This window comes from Paroedura picta, chromosome 11 (genome assembly GCF_049243985.1).
Source record: "Paroedura picta isolate Pp20150507F chromosome 11, Ppicta_v3.0, whole genome shotgun sequence".
Taxonomy (NCBI): domain Eukaryota; kingdom Metazoa; phylum Chordata; class Lepidosauria; order Squamata; family Gekkonidae; genus Paroedura; species Paroedura picta.
In genome coordinates, this window is record NC_135379.1 from 67,148,618 (window position 1) to 67,161,956 (window position 13,339).

Genomic DNA, 13,339 nt, shown 5'->3' on the forward strand with positions numbered 1-13,339 from the left:
CTGCCGACAGCTTGGCATTAGAGTCAAAGTGTTCTCAGTTCCTTAGGGGATTTGAACAAGAATTTGGACACTGGGTTGGATCTGGCTAACTTTTCCCATTGCCTCCCCTCCCCCCGATTCCCTCTGTACTAAACTCTTGTACATGTGGCCTCTTTACATATAGCATCCACCATCACATAGCAATTAAATGTTGGACTGGGATCTGGAAGGCCCGGGCCCCCACTCCTGCCACTGAAGCTTGCTGGGTGACCTTGCTCAGCCTTGCCTACTTTGCAAGGTTATTGTAAGGATGAAATCAAGAAGAGAGAATTGTTTATTGAGTGAATAAATAAATACATGCGAGGAACATCATCCACTGCATAGGATTTATTGTTAGGGTGAAACCTTCCTTTCTCACCTCAAGAAAAGCTGGTTGGATCCATACAATCATACAATCATACAATCATAGAGTTGGAAGGGGCCATACAGGCCATCTAGTCCAACCCCCTGCTCAACGCAGCATCAGCCCAAAGCATCCTAAATCATCCAAGAAAAGTGTGCATCCAACCTTTGCTTGAAGACTGCCAGTGAGGGGGAGCTCACCACCTCCTTAGGCAGCCTATTCCACTGCTGAACTACTCTGACTGTGAACATTTTTTTCCTGATATCTAGCCTATATCGTTGTACTTGTAGTTTAAACCCATTACTGTGTATCCTCTCCTCTGCAGCCAATCTCTATCTTCTGGAGTATTTGCCAGTCCCTCCACCCCCTCATCTAGTCTAGATCATTAATAAATATGTAAAAAATACAATTGCACAATCAGTCTTACGGTGGGGGGGACAATTGGTCACACTCCCGCTCTGCAAAAATGTCTTGTAAATCCCAGTACTCCTTGGGCAAACCCTCAGGTCCCGTTTTAGCCACCACGGCCACTTCAGGGGGCCTGCGTTTCAGGGGCTTGCGCGGCTTGCCGCGTCGATGTGACTCACACCCTGGTTCCGGGAAACGGACTGTGACTCTGCACCAACTTATCAGTGGGTCATGTTTGTGCAACCAGTCCAGACCTAGGACACACGGGAACACCAAACTGGGCGCCACTACCGGTTGGATCTTTTCCCAGTGTTCAGCAACGTCCATCTCCAGCAGGAGCGTCTTGCTCACCGCTTCCTCCCTGGGGCACATTTCCCATCCAACTGGGCGATGCGGAGGGGTTTTGCCAACAAGATCTCGCCTACTCCCAACGGGGAGTTAATTAAAGTCTCGGAGTTGGACCATAAGGAAGGCCGAGCGTCAAAGAATTGAGGCTTTTGAACTCTGGTGCTGGAGAAGACTCTTGCGAGTCCCTTGGACTGCAAGGCGAACAAACCGGTCAGTCCTAGAGGAGATCAACCCTGACTGCTCTTTAGAAGGCCAGATCCTGAAGATGAAAATAAAATACTTTGGCCACCTCATGAGAAGGAAGGACTCCCTGGAGAAGAGCCTAATGCTGGGAGCGATCGAGGGCAAAAGAAGAAGGGGACGACAGAGAATGAGGTGGCTGGATGGAGTCACTGAAGCGGTAGGTGCAAACTTAAATGGAATCCGGGGAATGGTAGAGGACAGGAAGGCCTGGAGGATCGTTGTCCATGGGGTCGCGATGGGTCGGACACGACTTCGCACATAACAACAACAACATCCAGAGTCCATGATACTCTGGACCCCACAGCATCCTGCCCTCCTCCAAATGACAACCTTTCAAATACTTAAAGAGGGCTATCATGTCCCCTCTCAACCTCCTTTTCTCCAGGCTGAACATTCCCAAGTCCCTCAACCTATCATCATAGGGTTTGGTCCCTTGGCCCCAGATCATCTTCGTCGCTCTCCTCTGTACCCTTTCAATTTTATCTACGTCCTTCTTGAAGTGAGGCCTCCAGAACTGCACACAGTACTCCAGGTGTGGTCTGACCAGTGCCGTATACAATGGGACTATGACATCTTGTGATTTTGATGTGATTCCCCTGTTGATACAGCCCAAAATGGCATTCGCCTTTTTTTACCGCTGCATCACACTGCCTGCTCATGTTTAGTTTACAATCCACAAGTACCCCAAGGTCTTGTTCACACACAGTGTTACTTAGAAGCGTATCCCCCATCCAGTAGGCATGCTTTTCATTTTTCTGACCCAGATGCAGAACTTTACACTTATCTTTATTAAATTGCATCTTGTTCTCATTTGCCCATTTTTCCATTGTGTTCAGATCTTGTTGAACTCTATCTCTATCCTCTGGAGTATTTGCCAGTCCTCCCAATTTGGTGTCATCTGCAAACATGATGAGTAGTCCCTCCACCCCCTCATCTAGATCAGTGGTCCCCAACCTTTTTGAAGCTGGGGACCGGCAGGGCAACTTCCCACCTGCGCATGCCACGCCTGCGCACCCGTGCATTGCGCAAGAGCGGCCGGGCCGCGCATGCGCCATGCGCAGCCAAAATCACACATGCGCGACACTTTCATGCATGCACGCAAGTGCCGCACATGCTAAGGTATTAAAGTTAGCGTGGCCTTGGTCAGGCCGGCGCCTCAGACTAGCTGATAAGATGTTTACAGGAACCAGGCAACATTGTTTCACAGCGGGGAGAATATGCAGTGTGAAATTGCAAGGATCAAAGAAGGGGGGAATCAAAGGAAAACTACAAGCATGGGTTTTGGTTACATGGGAACGTTTCAGCAAAGACGCAGCATACAAGATGGAGTCAGACAGGTTCACTGAACAGTAATCATGGCAGAGAGCAGGGACTGATCCTGACACAAGATGGGTCATCTGCTTAGCTTCGTTTTTTAATTCTGTATCATTCACTTTTATTCCTTTAATCATTGTGTATTATCTTTGTAGCTAGAAATTCCAGCAATAAGATAAACAGTAGCGGCAACAAGGGAGAGCCCTTGTGTGTTCCTTGTCCAAATACAATCGGTTTTGTCAATTTTCCATTTATTAAAATTTTGCTTGCTGTTTTGAGTATGTGCCTTGCATCCTTTTCAAACATTCTAGGCCTCAGTCCTTACTCTGGAGAGTGTTTAGTTAAAAGGGCCAAGTTATGTTATCAAAGGCTTCTTCTGCATACAAAAATAAAAACATTGCTTTTATTTTCTGAAACTGTTTTCTTTTTATAGAGACATGTCCAGGAATTAATAAATTGTTCGTGCATCTCTTGCTTTATATATGAGAGTTGATCTCCTTTCTTTATGCATGCTATTGCTCTTTTTTCTTTCACTTTCCTGAGACAGTACACAAAATATTTTCCAGGTTTGTTTGCATGTTCATAATGCTTCTGCTTTAGAAATTTAGTTTTTTTCTGAATCTCTTCAGTCTCTAACATACCTAATTGTGTTTTAGTTGTCTTATTTTTGCTAATGTATCTTTATTAAGATCCTTTTAATGTACTTGCTCTAATAGTAGGGATTAATCTACAGAATTTTCTCGTGGTTGTTATAGTGGTTGAGTTGTTACTTGCTTTTTAATCAGATAGATGTGAATCTGCTGGGCTGCCAGGTTTCCTTATAGCTCTTTCTCTGCTGCAACACAAAACCAAGCAGGCGGAACATCCCCGGAAATTGCAGACAGGGAGTGGGGGGCTTTTGTCAATCCCATATAAAAACACGCCAGACTGTTTCTAATAATTCAGCAGCCAAGTGAGCTGAGATCTTCTCAATATAGTAAAAGTGCCACATTTCAAAGGTTTATTAGAATGTATTTAATCAGCTCTGAGGGTTGCTTACTCAAAGCCCCAATTACACACCCTCAAAAACAGCAAGGTATAATTCAAGGCCGATCAAAGATTCCCCTCCCCCACTGCCATACAACATTAATTAAGTCACAGTCACTGTTGTATCTCTGTGAAGATCGTAAATCAGCTCTTCAGCCAGAGTGTGTAAAGCTTCTACTTACGGGTGAAATGAGGCCGATAATAGTCAAAGGCAGGGATTCTTCCTTAAATGCCATTGCTGTGTCCAAAAGGTTTCTTTAGGGGGGAAATTATCCAGTTTCCAAAATTCCAACAGTCTGCTTGCTCAGTAAAAGTCTTCACGTATAACCCAATAGAATAAGGGGGAGGGGGGAAATAAAGAAAAACAGAAAAAACAGAGCAAACGGTGGAACCGGCTGCCCTTCTAGTGACTTACAGCCACTTTGTCCGACAGACTTTGATTTTAACAGAACTTTGTTGAAATCCAACCCCCTCTGGAGTCCATGTAAAATTCACTTATGAGTTCAGACTCCTCTTTATGAGGAGAAAGGCTGGTCAACCAGAACCACTAAAACCAGAACTGCCCTGAGCTTCTGGGGAGGGCGGTGAATGAATAAATGAATGAACTGGTTCCTTTTTCAAACTCTGGCCTATATCTCTTGACAGATATGCATCAGCTGTCTTTGAATGTACAACCAAAACAAGGCCTTTTCGTTTAGGGAAATCACCTGTTAGGATTGTATTTATTTTTATGAGATCATCCATACTCTTATTTTGTAAAGCTCATTAGCTCTGTTGTTTGCAAACCTAATCAGTTTTAGGTTATGCTGCTCCTCTATGTGCTTTTGTTTTGTTTTGTTTCAGTGGAGGTTTCTTTCAAAGGCAACCAAAAAAAGATGGACAAAATATGCCGTTAAAACCCACTCTTGGAGCTGAATGTCTCTCGAACAAAATACTACACCTTTGCTGTGCTCTTTCAAGAATCAATAAAAGGGAAGGGGAAAGGACACGTCAAAAGGACACTATCAATCATCTTCTGGAGTGCAAACAAAAGACTCGATCAAGGATAATTTCACAACAACTGTTAGCAGTGTTCCAGTGGCTGTGCCATTGCTAACTGGCAGATTCTCCTGCACGAAGCATAAGCTGGACAGAAGTTGCAAAATGCATGGATGCTGGATTTTTTTGAGGATGGGGGTTCTGGTGTCAAGGGAAATGTTCCATTCAAAGCTATCTAGGAGATGAAAATCATACCAATATTGAAGAAAGGCATGCAGAGCCAGAAAAGAGTTACAGTACAGAATCATAGAATCATAGAACTGGAAGAGGCCATAGAGGCCACCTGGTCCAACCCCCTGCTCAATGAAGAATAAGCTTAAAGCATCCAATTAAATATCTGTCCAGCTGCTGCTTGAAAACTGCCAGTGAGGGGAAGCTCACCACCTCCTTAAGCAGCGTATTCCACTGCTGAACTGCTCTGATTGAATTTTCTCCCCCTAATTTCTAGCCAGTACCATTCTAGACATCAGTGGTTTTCAATCTTGGGGTCCCACCTGTTGGAAAAATTTGGGGTTGCCTGCCCCTTCTGCAAGGTTGCCATATGGGTGGCTGCGTGGGCTGGAGTGAGTGGCGGCAGTGGCCGGACACTCTCCCCCAGGGTCATGGTGTGGTGCCCGGCCACGGCCAAGTCCCCTTCCTGCAATAGCAGAGGCCGACCGAGGGAGCGACTGAGCAAGTGAGCCAGGGGACGGGAGGCAGCACTTACCACAGCGGGCAGAGGTGGGCAGAGCCATGGTGGCGGTGGCCAGAGATTCTCCTCCTGCCGGCTCCCTTATTGTGCTGCGCCTGGACGTGGCCAAGTCCTTCCAGCCGTCCGAGTGGCTGAGCAAGCAAGCCAGGGGAGGGGAGGTAAGCAGGGCAATGGTGGAGGCTGAAGGCTGGAGGCTGGAGCAGGTGGAGGCGGCGGCCTGAGACTCACCTCCAGTTGGCCCCCTCATTTCACCGTGCCTGGCCATGGCCAAGTCCCCTCCATGCAATGAGAGCTAGTGAGCCATGAGAGGGGAGGCAGCACTTGCTGCGGTGGGCGGAGGTGGCCAGAGGTGATGGAGCCATCCCATCCCCTTGCCCGCTGCGGCAAGTGCTGCCTCCCCTCCCATAGCTCACTTGCTCGCTCAGCCGGCCACCAACCGCTCTCATTGCATGGAGGGGACTTGGCCGTGGCCACACATGGCACAATGAGAGGGGCAGCTAAAGGAGAGTCTCCAGCTGCCGCCAACACCCGCCCCAGCTGCCACCATGGCCCCTCCCACCACGGTAAATGCCGCCTCCAGTTTCTTATTCACTGCTGCATGTGCACACACCGTGTGCATGCGCCAACCCCGCTTTCACCATTAGGGTCACGGCTTGACGGTGGTTGAGAACTGCTGCTATACATAGTTTAGAATCATAGAATCATAGAGTTAGAAGGGGCCTACAGGCCATCTAGTCCAACCCCCTGCTCAACGCAGGATCAGCCCAAAGCATCCTAAAACATCCAGGAAAAGTGTGTATCCAACCTTTGCTTGAAGACTGCCAGTGGGGTGGGGGGGGGGACCAATTTGGTGTCATCTGCAAACTTCCTCCACCCCCTCATCTAGATCATTAATAAATATGTTAAAAAGTACCGGGCCGAGCACCGAGCACCGAGGCACCCCGCTACTCACCTCTCTCCAGTCTGATGAAACACCATTGACAAAAACTCCTTGAGTGCGGTTCTCTAACCAATTCCCTATCCACCTAACTATCCAGATTGCAGTCCTTCAATTTATCCATCAGAACATCATGGGTTTAAGCCTATTCTATCCTGTGCTACCCACAGAAATCACACCCTGCCCCCCTCCAATTGACAACCTTTCAAATACTTCAAGAGAGTGCTAATGTCCCCTCTATCCAGGCTTGGTCCCCAGACCCCACATCGGCTTTTGACAAACTGAAAGCGCTGTTCACCTCAGAGCCGGTTCTAGCCCACGCAGATCCGCAAAAGCAATTCACAGTGCAAGTAGATTCCTCGAATGTGGCCATGGGGGCCGTAATCCTCCAAGAAGATGGGGATGGCAAGCTGCACCCACTTGAGTACATTTCTAAAAAATTCTCTGGCCCAGAAAACAACTGGGCGATTTGGGAAAAGGAGGAGGCGGCTGTCAAATTGGCTTTGGCAACTTGGAGACATTGGCTGGAGGGGGCGGCCCACCTGTTCATAGTTTGGACGGATCACAAAAGCTTGCAAGTGCTCAAACAGCCGCGCTCCCTGTCCGCCAAGCAGATGCGTTGGGTGGAATTTTTCTCCCGGTTCAACTTCACCCTCAAGCATCTACCAGGCAAAATGAACTTTCTTGCTGATGCCCTTTCGTGCCTCCCCCAATACAACTGCAAACATGACCGATTGGTCAACACACTATTCACCCCCTCCCAGCTGGGCCTGATGGTCATGACATGTAGCAAGGCAAGGGGCGGGGGGGGCGTACCCGGGGGGCGGCTGGGTCCAGAAGGACGTCAGTCTGGATGAGGAGTTCGAATGCCTCCACCCCTCCCTAGTGGAAAAAGAAGGACTCTTTTTTAAGGAGGATCATTTGTTTGTCCCTTTCGCCGCTCGTAAAGATGTGCTGACGCTCTGCCACGATTCCAAACCTGCTGGGCATTTTGGTTTTGTAAAGACTCTCCACCTAGTCCGACGGCATTACTGGTGGCCTTCCTTGCGGAAGGATGTTGAACTCTGTGCAAGGCTGCCCTGTGTGTCTTACCACTAAGCCCATGGGTGGCAAAAAGAAGGGCCTTCTGCAACCCCTGCCCACCCCATCTCGGCCCTGGGCGGATGTCACTATGGACTTTATTACGGATCTTCCCCTTAGTCAAGGGGAAAGCGTGATTTGGGTGGTGGTGGATGCTTTCTCGAAGCAAGCCCATTTTGTTCGCTGCGCCGAGGTCCCCTTTGCCCTGAAGCTGGCTTCTTTGTTCTTCACCCACGTATATCGCTTGCACGGGATCCCAGGCAGGTTGCTCACAGATCGTGGCCCCCAGTTCATTGCCAAGTTCTGGCGGGAGCTTTTGAAACTTCTGGGGGTGGAGCAAGCTCTTACTTCGAGTTACAACCAGGAGACTAATAGACAGACTGAAAGGGTGAACCAGATCCTGGAGCAATATCTGCATTGCTTTATTAACCGTCAACAGGACGACTGGGTCTCCCTCCTCCCTCTGGCTGAATTTGCGTACAACAACGGGGTACACGCTTCCACAGGAGTGACCCCCTTTAAGTCTGTCTATGGGGCTGATCTGACCGCAGTGCCCACCTGGGACATTTCTTCCCAGGATGCCCCTGACGTCCAAAAGTGGGCAAGTGGGATTTCCCAGGCATGGCCCTCCATTGTGGATTGCCTGGAGGAGGCAAAATGCCTATTTATCTACAAAAAACCTTTGGTGTCAGCAGCCTTCGCGCAAGCTGGGGGCGAAGTTTCTGGGGCCGTTTGTGGTGAAGCGTTTGATCAATGCTGTGACTGTGGAACTTTCCTTGCCTAAGACTTACTGGAATGTACATCCCGTTTTTCATTCCAGCCTGCTGAAACATGCTCCACCCCTGGATTCCTGGCACCCCCCATCTGCTGCACCATTTCCCGTGTTCGTGGACAAGGACACACATTATGAAGTTGACAAAATTCTGGACTCTCGCTGGCATAAAGGGAAGCTGTAGTACCTTGTGGACTAGAAAAACTTTCCTATGGGGGACAGGGAGTGGGTAGAGGCCAGTAATATTCGAGCCCCCAGGCTCTTGAGGGCATTTCACAGAGAGTTTCCGCAGTGCACGAGGCCTAAGGATGCTGGGTCAAGGGAGGTTGTTTTTAGGCCGGAGGAATGTCAGGATCAGTCCCTGCTCTCTGCCATGATTACTGTTCAGTGAACCTGTCTGACTCCATCTTGTATGCTGTGTCTTTGCTGAAATGTTCCCATGTAACCAAAACCCATGCCTGTAGTTTTCCTTTGATTCCCCCCTTCTTTGATCCTTGCATTTTCACACTGCATATTCTCCCCGCTGTGAAACAATGTTGCCTGGTTCCTGTAAACATCTTATCAGCTAGCCAGAGGCGCTGGCCTGACCAAGGCCGCGCTAACTTTAGCACCTTGGCAGGAAGCCTGGGATGGCACCTGGGTGAGGGGCTTCCCCCCTCCCTTGGGAACCTTCAAGTTTTGGGCAGGAGAAAAGTATTGATAAGTGCTTACTGTTCTTGTATCGAACAGACTTGACTTCGAATGTTATAGTGAACTGATCTGCTGCCAATTAAAGCTTTCTTCTTATAGAAGTTTTGGTTGTGAGTTTTGTCAGCGCTTGACATCTTGGAGCCTCAAGATTTGCTGCAGTGTGGTCTCCCATCCAAGACTTATGGTGACCCCAATAAGGGGTTTTCAAGGCAAATGAGAAGCAGTGGTAGTTTTCCGTTGCCTTCCTCTGCAATCTTCCTTGATGGTCTCCCTTCCATGTACCAACCTTGCTTAGTTTCTGAGATCTGATGAGACGAGATAGTGCCTTTCCTCCCCACCTACCTTTCAAGATCAATAAAGAAAAATGAGTTGACAGAAGGTACTTGTATTAAGTATTGATGCCCTGGGGAATGGGCGTTATGACAATAGTTTTCTGTTTGCTGAAAGTGATCACACTGTTGTGGAAAGAGTAGCCTCACTTTCTGGAAAGCTCCTTGATTCTGCTTTGCATGTTTGATCCTAAGAGGGCTAGAGAGACCAGAGGTGTCTTCATAGAATCATAGAATCATAGAGTTGGAAGAGGCCATACAGAACATCTAGTCCAACCCCCTGCTCAACGCAGGATATTCTTCCAACTCGATTCTGTGAACACACCATGGAACATTTTTTCTGTAAAAGTTTCCACATAGATCAGTGCTATATGTATCATGGGGGCTGAATCTATCCTATGGGGTTGAATGTGTGCATGAAGTTGCCATACTGAATCAGACCCCAGGTTCATTAAAGTCCTTACTGTCTACTCAGACTGGCAGCAGGCTTCAGTCTCAGTCTTAATTCATGTCACCTGCTGCCTGGTCCTTTTAACTGGGGAATGAACTGGGGACCTTCTATTATTATTATTATTATTATTTGGATTTATTACTCACCACTCTCGGCAAAGCCGGCTCATGACAGGTTACAGAATAAAACAATACAATCCCCTAAAACCCCTATAACCCCCTAAAACCAATAATTAAAATACAAACTACCAGAAAATGGCGGCAACAAACCCGCCCCCTACCCTACCCCAATTAGGAGTCAGGGGAGCAGCTGACCACTACAGATGGTACTTGGTGGAATACTCCTCCTTGGGGGGGGGGGCAAAAAAATCTACCTGCCAAGCAGATTGTTGCCCGTGGAACTGATGACCCTCCTCTGATAATGAACATAAATGAAGCAGGCTTGTACTGAGCCATTCCATTGGTCTGTAAAGGACAGTATTATCTACTTAGACCCCTCTCCAGGGTCTCAGGCGGAGGCCTTTCCTGGACCTACTGCCTGGTCCTTTTAACTGGAGATGCCAGGGATTGAACCTGGGACCTTCCGCCTGGCAAGCAGATGTTCTACCACTGAACCATAGTCCCCTCTAAACAGTCCTGAAATGGATGGGAGGAAACCACCACACTCACAAAGCCACAACATAACAAAAAAAATGCTCCCTACATCCTCAACAGCACTGTACTATTTATTATTACCTCTCATTTGATTGGTCTTTCCTTTACTATATACTCATATGAAACATATTTTTGTGTCCAACAGACCCCAATCATTTCAGAAATTGAACTCATCTCCTTCCCCATCTTTTTTTGGCAGCCAGCAGTAATGTTGACAACTGAAGTCATGCCAAATAAGTCAGTGTTAGCCAGGGGAAGCTGTCCTCAGATACCCTCTGAGCCTTGGCTTCCAGACATTCAGTCAAACGTGCTTCAGAAAGAAGACTGCAACAAACACCAAGGACAAATGGAGAGCTCTGCCATGAGGAGAGGACTTCTAAAGCTTTGCCAGCTGTAAACTGTGTGGCAAATAAGAAACAGGGAGCCAGAGACTGGACTGAAAGGGTGCAAAAAGCTGTTGACTGAGCGCATGATTTCTTTCTGTGACATATGGTATCCCATTTCCCAATGTACTCCACACACAACAATCCTATTAATTGCATCACTCCTGCCCAAGTTGTGGGCAAGCAGTCCTTTATATGTTAGTTCAACAGAACTCATATTGTGATAGAGCATGTCTTGCAACTAAGGTATTGCCATGTGCATCCGGAAATGTGCCAGCAATGCAGTGTGCCAGCAATGGCAGTGTGCATGGAAGACTACTTATATGCCCAGTTACCTCTTTTATCCCAAGGAATCAACTTGTGTAGTGGTTAAGTGTGGTGGCCTGTAATCTGGAGAACCAGGTTTAATGCCCCATTCTTCCACATGCAGCCAGCTGGGAGACCTTAGGTTGATCATGGTACTCTCAGAGTTCTCTCAGCCCCACCTACTTCATGGGGTGTCTGTTGTGGGGAGAAGAAGGGTAAGCGATTGTAAGCCGCTTTGAGAGACTCCTTTGGGTAGTAAATATACATTTCTTCTGATGCCCCCTGTAGGATTTTATTCATATACTTTGAAATCATGCATACCACAGATCACAGAAGGCCGAGCGTCAAAGAATTGAGGCTTTTGAACTCTGGTGCTGGAGAAGACTTTTGCGAGATTTTAATTTCCTGGGCTCCAAGATCACTGCAGATGGGGACAGCAGCAAAGAAATTAAAAGATGCTTGCTCCTGGGGAGGAAAGCTATGGCAAATCTAGACAGCATCCTAAAAAGCAGAGACATCACCCTGTCAACAAAAGTGCGTTTAGTCAAGGCTATGGTATTCCCAATTGCAATGTATGCTGTGAAAGTTGGACCCTAAGGAAGACTGAGCATCCAAGAATTGAGGCTTTTGAACTCTGGTGCTGGAGAAGACTCTTGAGAGTCCCTTGGACTGCAAGGCAAACAAACCGGTCAATCCTAGAGAAGATCAGCCCTGACTGCTCCTTAGAAGTCCAGATCAAATACTTTGGCCACCTCATGAGAAGGAAGGACTCCTTGGAGAAGAGCCTAATGCTGGGAGCTCTGTACCCTTTCAATTTTATCTACGTCCTTCTTGAAGTAAGGCCTCCAGAACTGCACACAGTACTCCAGGTGTGGTCTGACCAGCGCCGTATACAATGGGACTATGACATCTTGTGATTTTGATGTGATGCCCCTGTTGATACAGCCCAAATGGCATTCACCTTTTTTACCGCTGCATCACACTGCCTGCTCATGTTTAGTTTACAATCCACAAGTATCCCAAGGTCTCGTTCACACACAGTGTTACCTAGAAGCGTATCCCCCATCCAGTAGGCATGCTTTTCATTTTTCTGACCCAGATGCAGAACTTTACACTTATCTTTATTAAATTGCATCTTGTTCTCATTTGCCCATTTTTCCATTGTGTTCAGATCTCGTTGAACTCTGTCTCTATCTTCCGGAGTATTTGCCAGTCCTCCCAATTTGGTGTCATCTGCAAACTTGATGAATAGTCCCTCCACCCCCTCATCTAGATCATTAATAAATATGTTAAAAAGTACCGGGCCGAGCACCGAGCTCTGAGGTACCCCGCTACTCACCTCTCTCCAGTCTGAATGCTCTGAGAATGCTCAGAGAATGCTCTGGCCCTGGTTGAGGACACGCAGTAATGGGTTTGAACTTCAAGTACAACGATATAGGCTAAATATCAGGAAAAATTTTTTCACAGTCAGAGTAGTTCAGCAGTGGAATAGGCTGCCTAAGGAGGTGGTGAACTCCCCCTTCCTCTGGTTCAACATAACCCATTTCTTTCTCCTCCGCATCTCCCTGTAGGTATCCCTTCATTGCTTGACATCAGCTGTTTCTAGAACTATCTGGGCTGGGATCTAAACACAGGATGCCTTTGTAGATGATTTATTAGGAAACACTAGCTTTCCTTAGAGCCAACAGGGCAACATTTCAAGAGGAAAGCACTGTACATGCAAAGCTTTCTTGAAGTTATTTTAATAATAAATTACAGGATTCTGAGCCCGTCTTCTGCATTGGAAATTAGGAACACTATTTAAAGCTCCTGCCATGGGAAGACGTATTGCATCAACATGCTGCTCTGCTATGCTGTTTGCTATGACTTTGGGCTTTGCTTGCAACTATTATTCTTGCCCATTGTTCGTACGAGTCAAGTGTGCCCTCAACTGATTCCCTCAACTTCCTCTCCTTTTTGGTGAGGGCCAGAGTGAGCTTCTTGATCACCCCATCCTGTAACAAGAATCCCTCCCACAAAGGAGAGCTTCCAGCATTGCCTTCTGATAGGAGAGAACAGCCTCTAAGTCCCTCCGCTCTCAGCCTGTACAAAGAATACCCAAGGCTCATGCAGCTAAGGCCCATTCTGTACACACTGGATAATGCACTTTCAATGTGCATTTACAGATGGATTTTTCTAGGCAATCCTGGGACCAATCTGCACACATTGGGCAATGCACTTTCAATGTGCTTTTGCAACTGTATTTTCCTGTGTGGAGCAGGAAAATCTACTTCTAAAGTGCATTGAAA

General features: G+C 47.4%; 1 non-coding gene across 1 annotated transcript; it reads right to left on the reverse strand.

Annotated features, from left to right (window-relative positions):
* Window positions 1–10,260: 10,260 nt before the first annotated feature.
* Window positions 10,261–10,333, reverse strand: TRNAG-GCC (transfer RNA glycine (anticodon GCC)). Its single transcript has one exon. It is a non-coding gene; the product is annotated as a tRNA-Gly (tRNA).
* Window positions 10,334–13,339: the final 3,006 nt, after the last annotated feature.